An 18470-nucleotide genomic window follows, 5' to 3' on the forward strand; every position below is an offset into this window, starting at 1 on the left:
ATATTTTCCTTCTCATTTTATTCTAGTCAACAGGAGACACAATGCTGTCTGATTAGTTCGAACACGTAAACGAATGAGGCTGTCAAAGTCATCCAGTTGTCAGACGTATGCAAAATTCTTGAAAGCAATAGTAATAAGAAGTTTTAACTATAACCTATAAACTATTGTGGCTCTATAATTAACTGTAGTTTTTAGATATAGTATATCTAAAAATATTATCTAAATATCTATATAACTAAAAAATGTTAAATAAATTATATTTGATAACATTTTTGTTGAAATATTTTATTTAGATTAGACTTTTGTTGATTAGACCAAACTGAACTAAAACTCAGAGTTGATGCGGCAACGTTGCGACGTTTTGACGTCACAAATTTCAATGACGCATAGACAAATAAACTTTGAAGAGACTATACATACGGTCATACTGAATGACTCAGATCGCCATAAAATTAATCGATTCGTATTGACATTTATGGAAACTATATTAAATAGTGTCTGAGTTATATTTCCAACTACTCGTTTTTTTATAGAATAGCAAACTTTATTGTTGTAGCCAGTTCAGTCAGTAGCTATTTTGTCCGGATAAATTAACAAGAATTTTGTTCTCGAAATCGGAGTTTCAGTAACTCTATATTTCCATAGGTTTTAATTAAAAAAGACATGTTTTACGATTTGTTACTTGCAATGGCACTAAAGGCGAATAAAAATAAATGGTCAATAACTAAAACTTCAACGATGGGATTCCTCTGTCTTACCGACTCGATTTGCAATTTTTGTATCTTGTTATCGAACAGGAATATCTGCTGCGTTCCCTGAAATCGGTGATCCAGTAAAACGCCGATATACGTTTGGGTTCCTTTTTTTGTAGCTCATACGTGAAAAGCCTTTTAATGAAGTTTTTGTTCTCCGGATATTTGTCAAACAAAATTCGCCTGCCAGAAAATCGATACGCTACTGAATAAAAAACAGAGCTATGTTGAGCACAATTGGTCTTCAATATATTTCATTTTGACACCTATATTATTAACGGTTTTGTTTTGAATTCAAATGAGAAGATAAAATATCTATTGATAAGGGAAAATCATCACTATCAGTACTTTATTTGTTATTTTGTGCCACTTATAAGGTTGTTGATTATGAAACTAATTTTGAAAATTAATTAATATACTATTTAATTTTTTAATAATAATAATAATAATAGCATGGTTAATTTTGCTTCAAAATAATCTCATTTTTATAAGCATTCAAACTTCTTCCATTTTGCTTGTCGAAGCATACTTTATGCCTAAATGGATTCTTCTGTTTATTTCCGGCATATTTCAAATTGTTTATAATTTATAATTTATAACTCATAATGTCATATATAGCTTACCATAAAATACAGTATTCCTTCAAAATGATAATAAATATAAAATTTTTAAATAATAATACTTACTGGTCACATATTTTGCTAAAAGGATTACAAAGCTATATTTAGTTTAAAGTAAATATAATATAGCGATAAAACATGTTATAGAATAATGAGAAAAATAAAACAAAACATATTACCAAATACAGTTCTTTTTTATATCATGGTAATCTCAGATGAAGTGTTATTATTTTATACATATATATTGCATTTTCTCCGAATTCACTTGCATGTCGTTTATATAGTTAAAAATATTCTTGTTAATGTGATATTTACTACAAGCTTAATCTACAGGTCTCCACTTATTAATACCATTATAATACAATAATTTTTATTATGTATATTAGTCTGATGACAATGTAGAGTACTGTAACTGTCAAAATGTGGACTAATGGAAAATAATGATGTTATCGCAATCAATGTCTACAAAAAATATCTATGAAAGGCTATAAAATTGTGGCAAATTTTGTTTAATTTATTTAGTCTTTTAAATTTAATTAGTGGTCATTATCATTAACACTATTCCTTCTTAGCCCAAACAATACAACAATAATAGTATAATTTTGTGACATATGCAAAAAATTAAATTATCAACAAATCAAATCTAAATTAATGTAACTGTTTGGGTTCGGCTGGGTTCTTAAAATTATATTACGAACAAAACAAATCTGATTTGTTGCTCGGCACCGGCTCCAAAGTGATAAGTTGGTAGTAGTTAAAATAATATTGTAAATAGATAGCTCTACGCAGGTATTAAGTTAAATTGTGTGTATATAGCAGAATATGAAATATGTGAATTAGATAGGTTAAATAAGTTTTTTGTTTATTTTTATTTAGTTATTACGATTGTTATGTACATATTTTATTTTAAAATGTTTTTTGTGATAAAAATTTAAGTTTGATTGTTTTTTAATTTTTAGTTAGTTCCTTAATTATTTTTTGAAGTCGGTTCAATTATTTTTGTTAAACTATTTTTTTGATTCCAGTTAATTCTATGAATTCAACAACGAATTCCCCGGAATCCTGCGAAATGCGCCAGATAAATTTTATTAAATGGTTTTTAAAAAATATATTTTACTTGAAAAAATATTTTATTTTATGAAAAGAAGGAGCGACAGAAAGTATTAAAAACAGATAAAAATCATCCCGGCGTCTATTACCACCATTCTTAGCAGATCACAATGCAGTCCGTAGCCACGCCAGCATTAGTCAACATGAACATATTCTTATATATTCTTACATATTTAAACGACGTAAAAGACTTGAAGCGGTCTTCTTGGACTTATCCAAAGCCTTTGACAAGGTTTGGCACGAAGGCTTAGTGGCGAAATGCATCCGATTAGGTCTACATGGTGACCTTAAACCTGAACAGCTCTTATCAAATCATTTCTGTCAGGACGATCGTTCTGGGTGAAGATTAAAGATATTCTCTCTAGCCGCAAAACCATCGACGCAGGAGTTCCACAAGGCTTCCCCCTGACACCAGCTCTATTTAATATTTTCAGATATCCCTAGGAGACCAAAAGTTGAGACAGCTTTTTACGCAGATGATACTGCTTATTTTGCATCTTCAAGAGTAGCACCGCACATCCGAAGCAGACTCCAAAAATAACTCGATAAGACGGTCCAGTGGTTACATTTCTGGAGGTTGCAGATCAACCCACAGAAAACCCGGGCCATGTTCTTCCACAAGAAGCGTTTTGCATCGAGCATTTCGCGTCTTAAAATCGAAAACGCCGAAATCCCATAGTCAGGAGAAGCCACCTACCTCGTTCTTGTGTTCGATCGCAAATTTAGGTGGAATTCCTAGATTCAAAGGTCCATCCATAAAGGTCAAGGTATTGTTAATTTGCTGTTTCCGCTTATCAACCGGTCGAGCAGGCTTCCTCTATCTATAAAATCTCTCCTGTATAAGATGCTGGTTCGATCAATCGTTCTATACGGCTCCAGTGTCTATCTAAAATACGTCTCACCTAGCCCGGTGGAACGTCTTCAAGTCTTTCGAAACAAAATTCTCAGGAGAATAATCAATGCCCCCTGGTTCGTCAGAAACAATCAAATTCATAGAGAAACAGACGTCCCCCAAGTTCACGATTTTATATCCGACGTTTACTCGAGATATTTCTCCACTCTTCGTCTCTCGGACAATAGATGTATTACCGAGCTGGCCGATATTTTAGGTCAATAACTCATTCGGCTCTTCGTGGCCTTATTCTGTCACAGCCGACACTTCCCCGTCGTACTCTAACTCCAAATTGTCTCGACCTTCTCCGGCGAGCAATCAACTCATGTTCCGCAAGCTACGTGGTGTGAAACGACGCCACGTCCTTGTCTGGTCCTTGTGCCTGTTAACGCTGTTACCAGTTACGAGCACCCTCCTTACTAACGGTAAGTAGTAGCAGTTAGGGTCATTGGATCAGCTGATAGGGTGGGGTTTAGTGGGTAGCCCAGAGGCAGTCTCCACATAATCAGTCCAACTCGCTTATTCCTACGGGTCTTGCCGACCAGGTATCCGTAACAGAATTCCCCTTCCCGGTTCCAGGCAAAAAAAAATATTCTCATAGATTTGTCTCCTAATATAATTCAGGTCAGGTACTTTAATTTCTAGAGTGGAAATTATACACTTTAAGTTAACTTATGTTATGGCAGAAAAAATTTAAATTAGCAGGTAGTTTGAATTCAAATCTAAACTTAACATTAAAACAAACAACTAACTTTCTACATAAAACACAAATGGTATCAGGAAAAAGATTGTGCTAAGGCTGCAAATATAACAGTAGCTCTTACCATTATGGTAAGCTTGAAAAGAAAATCCTACTTGAACTTCATTTTGAAAGCACTTTAATATTAATTTCAAGTATGACTATGACTTATATGGTTTATCAGAGTTTTTTTCATATATCATTTTAATTATTATCCCGCATGGTACAATAGGAACTGCCGCGAGCAAAAACCAAAAAGACATCTCTCTTAATTTATCGGAGTAACAAAAGCGGTATTAAAAACCGCACCGAGCCGAAGGAAAGGGAAAGGATCGAAATTTGAATTACAAATGTTACCGGGTTTTGCTCAATCAAGGTTTTCCATCGGCGCGAGATGCCAGACAAAATTTTCCGGGCGTTCCGGAGACAGAATTGGAAAATCGCGATAAGTCGTAAAATCGGGAAAAAATAAATTTAAAACGAAAACGACTTTAACCTTTTATTTGATGAACGTGGTCGTTTTGTTACGTTACGTTACGGTGGGGATAATACTCGCTGGCTGTTTGAGTTTATTGGGGTGCAAAAACGCATTTTTTTAGTTTTACGTTTATTTTAATGGTTATTGATTTACTTAAGATTAATTTCCACATGTTTGCAGGATATTTTTTATTATTATTTAATTATTACATTGCTACTAGTCGTTTCCGTCTAACCTACAATTTGTATTTATGATAACTTAAATCTAGGTATATAACTAGGAGGACCCATCAGCCCTATCTCAGTCTCTGGTGAAATAATGTTTATACATGTCACTTCTATATTTTTTATTATATGCACTTCACTACACAACAGGACAAAATATCAAATGGTTTGATTCTTTTAAGTCTGTGTCCTGTTCTGGTGGTATCCAAAAGCTGCAATACTTCAATATTCCCATGCGAATGGAGTCTTTCCTCACGCCCCCTTGCAATTATCTTGATATCTTGACTGACTGTGGGTATCTGAAGGTCTCGATGTAGGTAATCATCCTATACTATTTGGGTGCGCCCACAATACCTCTCAGGACTTTAGTCTGAAAATTTTTTTTTTAATTTATGTTACTCTTTGCAGAACATCCCCATAATTGAACTCTTTTTTATCCATTAGAAAACAGGCCAGATTCATCTCACTCATTCACCAAACAGTCAGTCTGGAATATACATCCTTAGCTAGTATGTTTTAGAAAGAATTTGAAGCGCTCAACATAAGTTAATTTGTTTCATCTTATTGGCCTTTAGGTAATTGTATACAAAACGGGGATGAAATGAAAATACTGTTCGTAGGCTATCTCTTTTATTCTAGGGCACGTCGATAATAACAAAATTTTTGTCAAATGTTAAAGAAAAAAAGTAAATTTGAAACCCTTCAATTGTACATTACATAATGATGTTTCAGATAAAATATTAAAATATATAACAAGGTGCGCTATAAACTTTTGAGTAACAGGGGAAGACTCAAAGGTTTGCTTTCAATATAAGAAAACAAAAAGCCAGAACTCTGATGAAATAAGGAAAAAAGACGGAAGAGATAATCTTGATTTGCAATGCACCAAAGTTTTTTGGTTATGCTTTTATATATATATGTATACAATATTTATTTTTATATTATATTTATATTTATTAATTTTTATATATTATATTTTTATTTATATTTTATTTAATAAGTTTATTTCAGAAAAAACTTTTTATTTAAATTTCATTGGTCAATTAAACATGACATCAAGCCTGTCAAACATTATTAAAGAAACATTCAAATGTCTTCACAGTAAAATATTTCTCTTACAGGTGCCTATAATGAAGACTTAAGTTTACTAATTAAATAACTCGAATGGTCAATTATGGCGCCCTCTGGATGTTGGGCAAAGCAGAACTTTGCGCCAGAGTCCCCTATTGAGTTACATCTCTATTACTCTATGTATATATTTGAGAATTAATTTAGTCCAGTAATGATTTTCAGTCGAAATCTGTCGAAGATTCTAAATTATTCAAAATAGTATTAAAAAATCATCAAAACCAAGCCTATATATAATTCGAGGAAAGGAAAAGCAGAATTAAATTTGATGTCTTAACATCTCGGCATTTACTTTTTCTTGAAGATTTCATTATATACCTGTGTTATGAATTAATTCAATGTCCACTAACTTAATTAATGTATTATTTTGATCAATTTTCTATCTTCTTAAATTCTTATATATACTTAGATAAATTAGTACAGTATGCATCAATCACAACATTCTCGAACAATATTTCGAAACCATATGTCAACCAGGCTATGCTGCATAGATCTGAAAAAGTAGTAATCACATGACTCTACGTCTGATGAGTACCTTAATCTACCTGTGGCTTTTAAGTGCTTGAGAAGGATTTTTATCGAATAAGTTTTAAAGTGTCTTCGAATATATTGTGGTCCTCCAGGCCGTTCATTGTCATTATCGTTGAGACCAAAACTGACAGGTAAGGTAGGATGCAATGGCGCCATCATAAGTTCCTAAAGGCGTTTAAAAGGCTTCGATTGCAGATCTCTTAAGTGAAACAAAAAAGTTAGGAACGTAAAAAAATATCTTGAACGCGTATTTATTAGCATCTATATGCACTGAATAATTAAATAATAGTAAAGAGAAGTCTCTTGTTTTAGATAGAGGTGAGGTTTTTTAATAGTAACTTAGATCTATACTTTGCATTTTCGTTAATGAATATTACTGATTACAATAGATGCAAACACCTCTTATATAAGTTATATAGTAATTTCTCGATACGTAACATGTATAACATATCTAATGTAATAAATATTTCTGCTAAATTTAATTTAGAATTGTCCAATTAACTAATTTTCCAAAAAAAAATTGTCCCACAGAATATATTTTTATAACGAAATAAAATTTACCTATCGCGTAAAAATGTTGAATTTTGACTTTATAAAACAACAAAATATTTTGGGGAATTTTACGGCTCAGGGCACAATATTAAAAAGTCTATCGCGTCAGGAAAACGGAGAAGAATTGAAATTTGAATTACAAATATCGTCGGGTTTTACTCAATCAATGTCTTTTTCTCAGACCGGGGGAAACGGAAGTTTGCCGGTCGAGGCGAAAGATAAAATACCAGATAACATATCTGACGCAAAAATCGTGACAAGGCATCAGGCAACCTTAATATAATTTTCAAGTGATATTAAATATCTGTGAATGTTTGTTGTCATCAATTTATCGATAGTTTGTATTAGTATTAGAAGTTAAATAATTTTCTACAATATATTACACAGTAATATGCACATTATAATGATGACAAAAACTGAAATTAAAAAAATTGTTATTGTTTTTTTTTTTGGCTCGAACATTTTAATCAGGTGGTAAGCAAGTTGTATGGTATTTTCAGGTCATATAAAAAAGAGTTAGAGTTGGAGTTTTATCAAGGCGTATAGCGACTATGCTGTAGCAGCACCAATATGCAAAAATTTAGATGGTACTTTATATATAGTGAGTTTTGTATTGGTAAATATAAGACCTATAAATTTTAAAGATTTTTTTTAATTTAAAACTTTATTGTGTTATTTAAGTTTTGCCCATCGATAACCGCTACTTTTTCCCACCTTCAGTGGGGAAGAACTTCCCATTTCAATGTATCCAAATATGTCTTCATCGGTTTTGCAACATGTTCAGCATGTTCATACAAATTCATACATTTTTAACGCATGATATATTCAAATTATTAAAATTAATGTATAAGCCTCGTATAATAACTGAAATAAATATTATAACGTGAAACGAAACTGAAAAGAGGTGGTGCACATGATTAAAAGTTTGTGCGGTTTTGAATGTTTGAATTTTTATTCTCATGTGCCGTTTTCATACTCTTATAAAAATACCTCACGTTTTGTCAGACGTGGAATTCTACTCCTAAGAAGATGTGAAATAGTTATGGCTAACGATATTTGTTAATAATACATGATGCAGCTAATGGTATTTTGAGTTTTGATATATAATCAGAAAAACTACAAAGAGTTTGTTAACAACATACGTTTATAGTAATTGGAATATCTTCTTATTAGGCCGAGAAATTTTCACCTTACCCTACTCTCTTATGTTATACCATACCACTGATACGGCCCTGATTGTTCTGAAAATTCTGTGTGTTTGTTTCTGGATCCGAATACAATTCACTGGTGAAAATTTATAATTTAGAGCACATTATAAAAATTGATTCTGTAATTTAGGTAAAAAATATGAACAAAATCCTTAATTTTAAATTAATAATGAAGATAATTATAAAAGTTGTGTGTACTGGTTGTATGTATTATGTTTTGATTGGGCGTAACATGAAGAGATTATTATTCCGGGATTCGAAACTTGGAATTTATAGTATTTAATTATTTTTTTCAGGGAGACGTTATTTTAAAACAAGCATTATACTTACGAATCGCATTTAGGAAATGTTTTAAGAGCAGATCCTAATGGACAAAGAGATCATTCAAAGTCTCTTGACCGCCCTTACAGCATATTTCTAAATGTTTGGTCATCACTTGTACCCACAATTTTATCATTTGAATTGCCAATAACTTTTCAATGTAGTTTAGAATGAATTTGGCAATATTTTCTAAGAGCTTCTCTATGTATTTCATGGTGACTTCTCCTTCAAGATGAGGTTCTTGAATGTGACCTTGAAAATATTTTGGATTACCTTGTTTTAATGTTTTATTCCTAACTTCACTGCAAATCACATTTTTCTTTTTGCTTTTGACTAAACGTATTCATTTGGTTGCACATGTTAGTCATTATGTTATCTTCCCTGTTACTCTATTCATATAGTGAGATTTAAATGTAAAAAATCTTCGGTACGCTCTTTTTAAATTTCTCTTATACAAAACATGTCCTGACAATAACGAACACGACTAAAAAAAATATCTGATTTGATGCAGAGGTTCTTTACATTACATTTCAGCGATTCTTTCTTATTTATAGAGATTAATAATAAGGGAACATTTATATCTATACCATCAATAAACTATATTCTCTTAAATTTTACTTATACAAGAAAAATCTATATTTTGAGATATTATTCTAGTAAAGTATAGCTCGTCTAGAAAATGATACAAAATTGGATCGCTCGGTTTCTCCATTTTTCGAGATCGAGGTAAGGAGATTTTCTCGGTCGAGGCGATAGACAAAACAGGAGATACGAGAGCCAAAATAAAAAATCGTGATAGGCCAACAAAGAACCTTAAACGTAATATTCAATGAAATAGAAATATCTTAGAAAGTGTGTCATAGATTTGTTTTAATATTGTACCCAATAATGTTTACTTCCGATATAATATGTCGGTCTTTACCTGAAAATATTACAGAACCTAATAAATAGGCCTGATAGCTAATTTCGAAAAACTATTTCAAAGCAATTCTACATATTAAAGAAACAATTATTGAAGAAACAACTTGAAATACCAAATAATGTAATTTTAAAGGAGCGCCAAAATGTTCCAAATCGGTCGGTAACTGTCAATATAGTCTTAAATATTTTAATAATTATACATTATTTTAGTAATTTTGTTTTATAGTTACGCATTATTAGGCGTATCACTGGTATGCGGTTCGCTGATGTAACATCAGGTTGAAACTTCAAAGAAGTTGTTATTTCCTTTCTAAGGCAAAAAAATAAGAAACATGTGATGCCAAATGTAGTGACAATATCAGTAACCTAATAGGTTTAGTTTTGCAAATGTGCATGTCAGCATATATTCCTATGATTTAAATGCCATCCAGACGAAATTAAATGATATTTTAATACTCTTGAACGGTCAGATATGTCAATGATATGAAAAGAGGTTAAAAATTAAATGGAAGCTTTTAAAAAATGCGAATAAGTACTATGAAATATCAGGTTTCTTGTACCTTAAATAGTCCGATAAATAATAACGAGCGAATTATTGAAAGAAATTAACAAGCTAAGGGTCATTTTATCCTGCCAAGTAAATTTGCATCTGAACTTTAGTATTTTCATAAAGTGTTTCAGCAGGTTTGCCATTATTATAATGTTGTTTAACAGGTCAATTGAAAAGTACCCGTAGTGCTCCCTAGTAAAACACATTTTTATTGGCAAAATTAGACCATAGTTTCGGCGATCACCGCATTCGACAAAAATTTCTTCCTGGTGAGCTTTCTTTTGAGATCCGAGAACAGGAAATAGTCGCTGGGGGCTAGATCTGGAGAAAACGGTGGATGAGGAAGCAAATTCGAAGCCCAATTCATGGATTTTTGCCATCGTTTTCACTGACTTGTGACACGGTGCATTGTCTTGGTGAAGCAGCACATTCTTTTTCTTCAAATGCGGTCGTTGTTCGGCGTTATCGTCTTTCAAACGGTCCAATAACGCTATGTAATAGTCGCTGTTGATTGTCCTTGCTTTTTCAAGGTAGTTGAAGATTCATCAACTAGTCGTTGTTTTTGGTCAAAAGTGAGCTCGCGCGGCACGCACTTTGCATAGGGCTTTCTCATACCCAAATATTCGTGAATAATATGATACACGTTCAGTTGATATCTTTAGAGTGTCAATTTACGGTCATTCAAAATCATTTTGTAGATTTTTTAATGTTTTCGTCGGTAACAACCTCTTTTGAGCGTCCACTGCGTTCACGGTTTTCGGTGATCATTTCACCACGTCTAGACTTAGCATATCAATCCTTGATGGTTGATTTTCTTGGGGCAGTGTCCGGAAACTCGGCATCAAGCCAAGTTTTTGTTTCCACTGCAATTTTTCCCTTCAAAAAGCAATATTTTATCAACACGCGAAATTCCTTTTTATCCAGTTTTTTTTTCACAATAACAAAAGTTGCTTCACTGAAAATGCTATAAATTCACAAACTAATGATCCGGCAGATGTCAAATTTATATACGCATCTTTTGAGAGTTAGGGCTAAAAAAACTTATGGATTTAATTCTAGTAGCCCCATCTATGGATCAGGCCGGGGACTTTTCAATTAACCTGTTACAAGTCTTAACAGTTATGGGAAAGTTAATTTCGATATTGATATTTTCACAGTTCCCAAAAAGTGATCATGCTATCATCAGGTACTTCTCAGACTCTTAGTCTCTTATTCTTTCAGACAGCACTTTCAGTCACTACATACACACAACTACCATCGACGAATTTATTTTGGGAAAATTTGGGTAATCTGCCTTGATAAATCCTGTTCAATATATTCGTCTCTTTTTAGTACTGTTGATAACACAAAAGCGAGTTAATAACTATGAAATATAAGATATATACTTCAAATAGATTTTAAGCCCGCCAAAAGGTTTACATTTTAAAATCTTATACTTTTATTTGATCTAAAATTTTAGTAATTACTATACCGGTGGTGTAATAAGATTAAGAGGCAAATGAGATACCCGGCTACTAGAGCTAGCAATCGTTTTAAAATAGATTTGAAAGGAAATAAGAGAAAATAAAACAATATGCAATTATTTTGCAATATATAAATGTTACGATAACAAACCAAAGTTATGGTTCTCGTAAATTATTCGTATACTTGAAGAATATGTTATATATTTTCGAATCCATAAATTAACCTAAAATTTCACTTGAAACTCAAGTTCAAAGTTAACTAAGTTTACTGTGTATTATTTTAAGTTCACATATTATATCTAAGGTATTTAACCTTTTATAAACATATGTAATTTTAAAAGGAAAAAGATAAAATACAATAAGTAAGGTAACAGATATATTTTATTTAACAATATATACTCATCCATTTATCTCTAAAATTACTCAATAATTTATCTTCCACTGCACTAAAGCCTTCATTGTGTCCTCATCGAATTTGTCCGATACATAAAAACAGCATCAATACACATCTATCAATTCATCCAATAAAAGCAAGGAATGTGATTTGAATTGATATGCATTAAATATGTGTATGAAATATACACGTATACATTCATGGCTATATACTTTTAGCATATCATATTGTCCTTCATTTATTATGATTAACATAAAATCTTCCTTTAGTGTAGGGCAGATATTTAGAAGCTAAGATTATGGCTACCGTAACATCACCCATCAGATATGTTTGACCTCATTTATCCATGCTTCAACACCTAGAGTCTCACTTTTATGTTGTGTATTTGTAGAATTTAATTTCTTTGCTTGTTGAATATATAAATCTTTATGAGTCAATAATTCTATTTTTTTCAAGTTGCCTTTACTTATATCGGGATTCATCCAACATGACATCCAGTGAAATTTTAGCAGCTAGTTAGGGTGCAATCATATTTTTATCTGATTTGAATAAGTCTCACCATTTATCATTTGTTACACTCTTATGAATTTCTGATTGATAACGCTCAAATTTAGAAGTGATATTTTTACCAAAATGGGACCCCCAAACCTAAAATCTTCGAGTGACTCTAACTTTAATGTTTTTTGTTCAATTTGAACGAATAACTGTATGACCAATGAGCTGTGATTTTGACGTATCCGCACTTTTTCATTCGCAGGGTCACTATGCCTAAAATATAATGAATTTAGTATAGATCTGAGTCCAATTTCCGAAATTAAAATTAAAATTGAAAAGATAGATACGAAAATCTATTGTGTAATGTATGAAATATAATTCACCTGTCCTCATATGTCTGTATAGACTATAATGAAAGCTTTTTAATAATATTCACAAATAGATTTATACATGATTTAATCAAAAATGTTTTATTTGTTACTGCCTACTATTTATAATTAAAATATGAACTCTACAAGAACAGATATACTATAAACAAACAAAATTCTTAACCCTAAAAAACAGAGCTCTTACCAGTACCAGGTTCAAATCCAAAATGACCATTCAGTTTGTTTGATTATACCACTCGATTGCTTGTAAATGTCATCATTGGAAAATTAGGTGGAAACTACCAAAGTTTACCAACTATCGTCTGATTAATTCTCTAGAAATAGACTATATTTGGTGATATCTTAGATTGCACCAATAAAAGTACTAGAGATGATCTTGCAAAAACAGATATGTGTTAGAGACTTATGTCTGTTTTGTGCACTAATTAATTGTGTATGTGTTTATTATCAGTTCCCAGACTACACAAAGTGGCTACGATTCAACGGTAATACTTGAAATACAATAAATATTTCATAGGATTAATAATTTCTTGAATGTTACATGTTTTTGTTTGATTTTTAAGAAAAATTTATAGAAAAAAGACAAATGAAGAAAAGAAACTCGCCTTTACTTTCTGACATACATCTTACAGAAAAAAATTAGTACACGTTTATAATACCACATTTTAAGTTTCCTATTGAAAAATTCCGTCATAACCAATCGAGTTCTTCCTCCGTAGCCATATAAAATCGAGGCTTGATATTCCTCGAATAATTCAGCGGCACTCTTCGACGTAGAAAAAAAGTTTCATACAACCGTTCGTTCTTCAGCTATTACGTCGAGACTTCCCATCGGAATCTAACCGGCAGACCGAAATTACTTATGTCACCGGCGGCAACGCAGAAGAATGAGAGGGTATCATGAAGGAGCGATAACGTTCTGGCCTCAAAGGACAATAAATTTGCAAGAGTGTGCCGCGGTAACAAATTTACATGTCGCTTAAGAACGAAAACGCCCCCCTCGTCGAGTGTGAGCAAATTATGATCTCGAATGAGTAATGGAATATTTTATAAGGAGAAAACACACGCCATCATCGTGATAATACCGCTATTTTTCTTGTCGTTACGGGGCGAGCGTTTGTAAATTAGATTTTGGCACTGTCGAAAAATAAATGACTTTTACTAAAGCCGAGGAGAATTCTATGGGCCTGTCTATTTCGCTTAACACGCTACCCATCGAAGATTGAAAATATAATACACAAAATCATTACTTTGTTAAATATTATATGACGAAACTTTGTTGAGGCAATAAGCTGTACTTACTGATAAATAACTATTGAAGTATTGATCGCCCTATAGTCGAAATTCGACCACAATTTATTAATCTTATCTTGTTTCACTCTTAATTTTTTGATAATACCTTTATTAAATATGCTTAGTACAACCTGAAATATAAATTAATTTATTACAATATTTCATTTGTACTTTAATTCAGAAGCAAGACGAGTGCGATATAAATACATCAATACATATTTCTCAATTATAAAATTATAATAATTTAAGTTATAGTTTACACTAAAGGTATACACTTTATATAAGTTCGTATGGTTTCGTTCGCTTCGATTTTCTGAATTCCTGCGCGTTGTCCAGTAGTTGCATAGCTTCCACGCTATGATTTAGTAATCTTCTTTCGTGTTTTCAGGCGAAACCTTGAATAACTTCGTAAATCCATTTGATTTCCAGGTTATTGTGCAGTTCTAAGTTGATTACGTATCGATTTGCATTGGTAATTAATCGAAGAATTTTGTTTTAGCAGCGTTGGATGACCAGTTGATTTGAAGTATTAGCGTAACCCCATATTTGCATTCCATAGGTCCAAACTGGCTTTATGATTGTCTAATAAATGAATCTCTTTGATTTTAGATCGAGTTGAGAGTATCTTTCGACTAACCAGTATAGTTGTTTTGGTTCTAATGTGTTTTGCTTTTATTTCCCTCTATTTCCCCCTCTACACTACATATCGCCCCATCAAAAAAAAAACAGATCCTGATTTAGTATCAATGGGACCACTTCGGAAGTGCACTCAAATTTTTGGCACAATTGACAGAGAAGTCGGCAAACATACATTAAAAAAATAGTCAATTCAAAATAGCAGTGACACGGAAAACATTGCAGTGTTGCCGCAGATACTCTGAGTTTTAGTACATTTGGGCTCTGACATATAACAAAATTTTAATATAAATAAAATAATTGAACAAATATCTTATTAAATATAATTTATTTTAACATTATAGTACATCAAATGTATTTATTATATAAGAACTTAAAACTACAATTAATTTTACAGCCACAATAATTTATAGGTTAGAGTGGTTTTATTATATATACATTGAGCTTTTTTCCACACTAATATCGGTAGGGTTCTAGACGCGATTTTGTATGTAGTGGTATCCTCCAAAGGTTTAACCCACTTAATTAACAATTGTATATCTGACTAATGTATTTTACTTTCACTAGAGAGCATATTTATGTATTACACTTAGTTCTTGTTTCTTTCGACGCAATGTATTCTTATAAAGTCATTATGATATTACCATATTTGTCTTTAGTTTGTCCTGTTACTATCTGTATATATATTTCTTGATAAAACTACATTTAATCACTGCATCCACCTTAATGCATTTGCCATATCTGCAAAACAGTTAGTGTTATTTCTCTACTCATACATGTTAAACAAACGTTCATGTATATTCAGAAGAATAACACACATGCTCATAAAGCTTTCACACTCTATAATACAATTCCTTACAATTAAAGTATATTAATTGTATACTGAGCTTTAGTGGTTTCCTCTTCGATCACCCTGTCTTGGTAATCCGCAGCATTGAATCATAAACCAATATTCACAAGTTTTATTGAATCACAGTTACTTTCAGAAATACTAGTCAAGTTAATAACCAAGCTGTTTATTTCCAATCTATTAAAAATTTGCTCAAGATTGTACCATTTGTCAATTTCTTCTTCAATGTGTCTGATCGAGCTCATACAAACCGAAGGTGTTATTTTCGACAATGCCTCTTTCCATAAATCCTGACAGTTCTGGTTTACATATCCTCCTCGACCTGAATATCTATTGTAATAGTTCCTTGCAATACTCTGTGGCCATAACATTCAGTAATCTGATCTACTATGTATCATTTCTCAGGCTTAATTCTAAAAAGGTAAATTACAAAAATGTAAATAAATATTTCATATATATATAACGAGTAATAATTTGAAATAGTTCATTCTTTAACATAATTTCCTTGAAACTTATTTTATATACTTTAAGCCATTCCTTAATTGCAGCATTTGTTGATGAACACAGTTTACTATTATATATGTCACTGTTTCCAGCATGAAGTACTATATATCTGCAATGAATAAATGTTATGACTAAAAAAACCTAATCGATAGTTGTTCCAACGTTTACCTTTCTCCACGAACCTTTGTTGTCTTGATACTATATTTATTATCATCTTGCCATGAGCAACCCAAAGTACCATTCTGAAATATTCATGGCTCTTTTAAATATATAATTTGATATAATACTTCCTTAATTTTGTTATATGTTTTCAAAAATTGTATTCTTGTAAAAGTAATCTCTGGAAGTTCCATTAAACCCCTTTATGGGTTATCTCTCAAACAGCTGTACATCTTTTGGATCTTTGTGGATACTTTCCAGTCTAACAATTTTCTCTGAAATAAATAATTGAATGAAATTATGTTTCGATTGAATAAACTACTTACTATTTTATACATTTCATATATTTGATCTCTGAATCACCAAGATTAATCTTGATTCGTCACCTGTTTCGCATAAACACGGTTTCTTTTTGGCGAATTTAAGGTTATATTGTTTTTTATTTTTTGAGATATTTTAGCGACCGTGTTCCTAATAAAATAAAGTGCAACTGCAGGGCGCAAAAAATTTTTCAATAAAAACCGCGGCGATTTCAAATTTATTAAAACAAAGCGTTAAAACAACGTTTGCCAGTTTATAACCGGTAATTATAGTATTTTAAAGAATTTTCAGACGTTTGACAAATGGACAACTTTTGTAAGCTCATTCCGTTGCATGTTCGAACTTTTCCAACCGCATTCTATCTCTTTTTAAATAGAATAAATTGACAAGGATAATATTGTCTGTCTGTCTACTCCTTTTTCGAAGTCGGTAAAAAATTTAACCAATTTTAACCACTGTTTTGTTTTATATAAATCTCGAACAAAATTAGGTAATTCTAATAGAATCTGACAATTTGTAAACGCTCATTCTTAATAATGTTCTGCTTATAATTTTATTTAATTTAGTAGTAACAAATCATATATAACCGTATAGAGATGTAGAGGGCTAATGTATATTCTGAAACAATTAAATCAGATCTCTTAATGTATGAAATTTAGAGTATGGGTGCTAATCGAAGAGAAAAATAAAATCCACAGGAACATCCCTTCAGGCAAGTTTTATTACGCGAGGAAAGGAAGGTCGGCAAAGTTTCAGTCCATCAACGATTTCCACTCTGAGAATGAGAACTGAACTTTTCCACTCGCAAAATTGCAAATTCACGATAAGAACTACGAAGAAAAAACAAGCAATCTGGAAAATCCGCTTTACCCTATTATTTGATGAAGTTGGACGTTTTGTTATGTAGATCGCCGTACTTTTTCACATTGACTAAGGTTTCAATAGGTTCTTTGAGTTTATTGGGAATTCATATTATTACACTGGTGATATTATTTATCTGTACAATATAATCATGTATTAATATATATTTTATACAGAAATATAGGGTATAGACCAAATAATATGAGCAACAAAAAATATAGCACAATTTCAACAGAATTCCGCAGAATCGTGGCATAAGTACAAGGATTTAAAATAGCAACGTTGCCAGTTCTTGTAAATTATACGTGCATATAATATAAATAGAATAAATTATCCAATTAATTGAGACTACTTAATTACTTAATTTTTTTAGTACATTTTTAAATATATATGACGTAATCTGCACGTTTTATAAACATCTTTCATTTCAAAACATTGTGAAAAAAAGAAAATGAAAAAGAGAAAATAAAACATCATGTAAGGTAACAAAGATAATTTATCTATATAAAAATATTGATCCATTTATCTTTAAAAATATTCAATAATTTATCTTGCACGGCACTAAAAATACCTTCATTGTTTCCCCATTGAATCTATTCGTCGATATGTAGAAAGAGCACGGCAACCCCACCTCTAATTTATTCAATAAAAGCAAGGATTGAAATTCAAATCAATATGCACTAAGACTGTGTTTAGAATATACAGACAGAACGTATACATTCATGGCTATATCTTTTTAGCATTTCATATTATCCCTAAATATTTTGATTAACATAAAATCTTCTTCCTTTAAAGTAGGACAGGCATCCGGAAACTAAGTTGTGGCTTATATAACACAACATATCCTGTATTATTGATCTTATTTAACTATTCTTCGACACTTGTAGCGTTAATTTTATGTTTTGTATCTGTGGAATTCAGTAGGTTTGCTTACTGAATGTTATAGAAATCTTTATGGGTCAATAAATATAGAATGACTATAGCATTCATCAGCTAGTCTGACTGGTTTTAATGAGATATCTACTCCACCTTAAGTCTTAAACGGATACTGTGGAATGACTATATTATATGTTAAAAGT

General features: G+C 31.6%; 1 protein-coding gene and 1 long non-coding RNA gene across 2 annotated transcripts in view; one reads left to right on the forward strand and one right to left on the reverse strand.

The window, feature by feature from the left end:
* Sol1 (CUB domain-containing protein Sol1) overlaps positions 1 to 18470 on the forward strand; it is a 1033997-nt gene that overhangs the window by 221491 nt on the left and 794036 nt on the right. The gene's annotated exons all lie outside the window — the stretch shown is intronic.
* LOC143193728 (uncharacterized) lies at positions 15062 to 16778 on the reverse strand. Its single transcript, XR_013005083.1, has 3 exons — positions 16536 to 16778; positions 16219 to 16484; positions 15062 to 16159 (listed from the first exon to the last, which is right to left on the reverse strand). It is a non-coding gene; the product is annotated as an uncharacterized LOC143193728 (long non-coding RNA).

Source organism: Rhynchophorus ferrugineus, unplaced genomic scaffold (assembly GCF_030347505.1).
Source record: "Rhynchophorus ferrugineus isolate W39M unplaced genomic scaffold, kcgeb_rfMv2 rfM1, whole genome shotgun sequence".
Lineage (NCBI taxonomy): Eukaryota > Metazoa > Arthropoda > Insecta > Coleoptera > Curculionidae > Rhynchophorus > Rhynchophorus ferrugineus.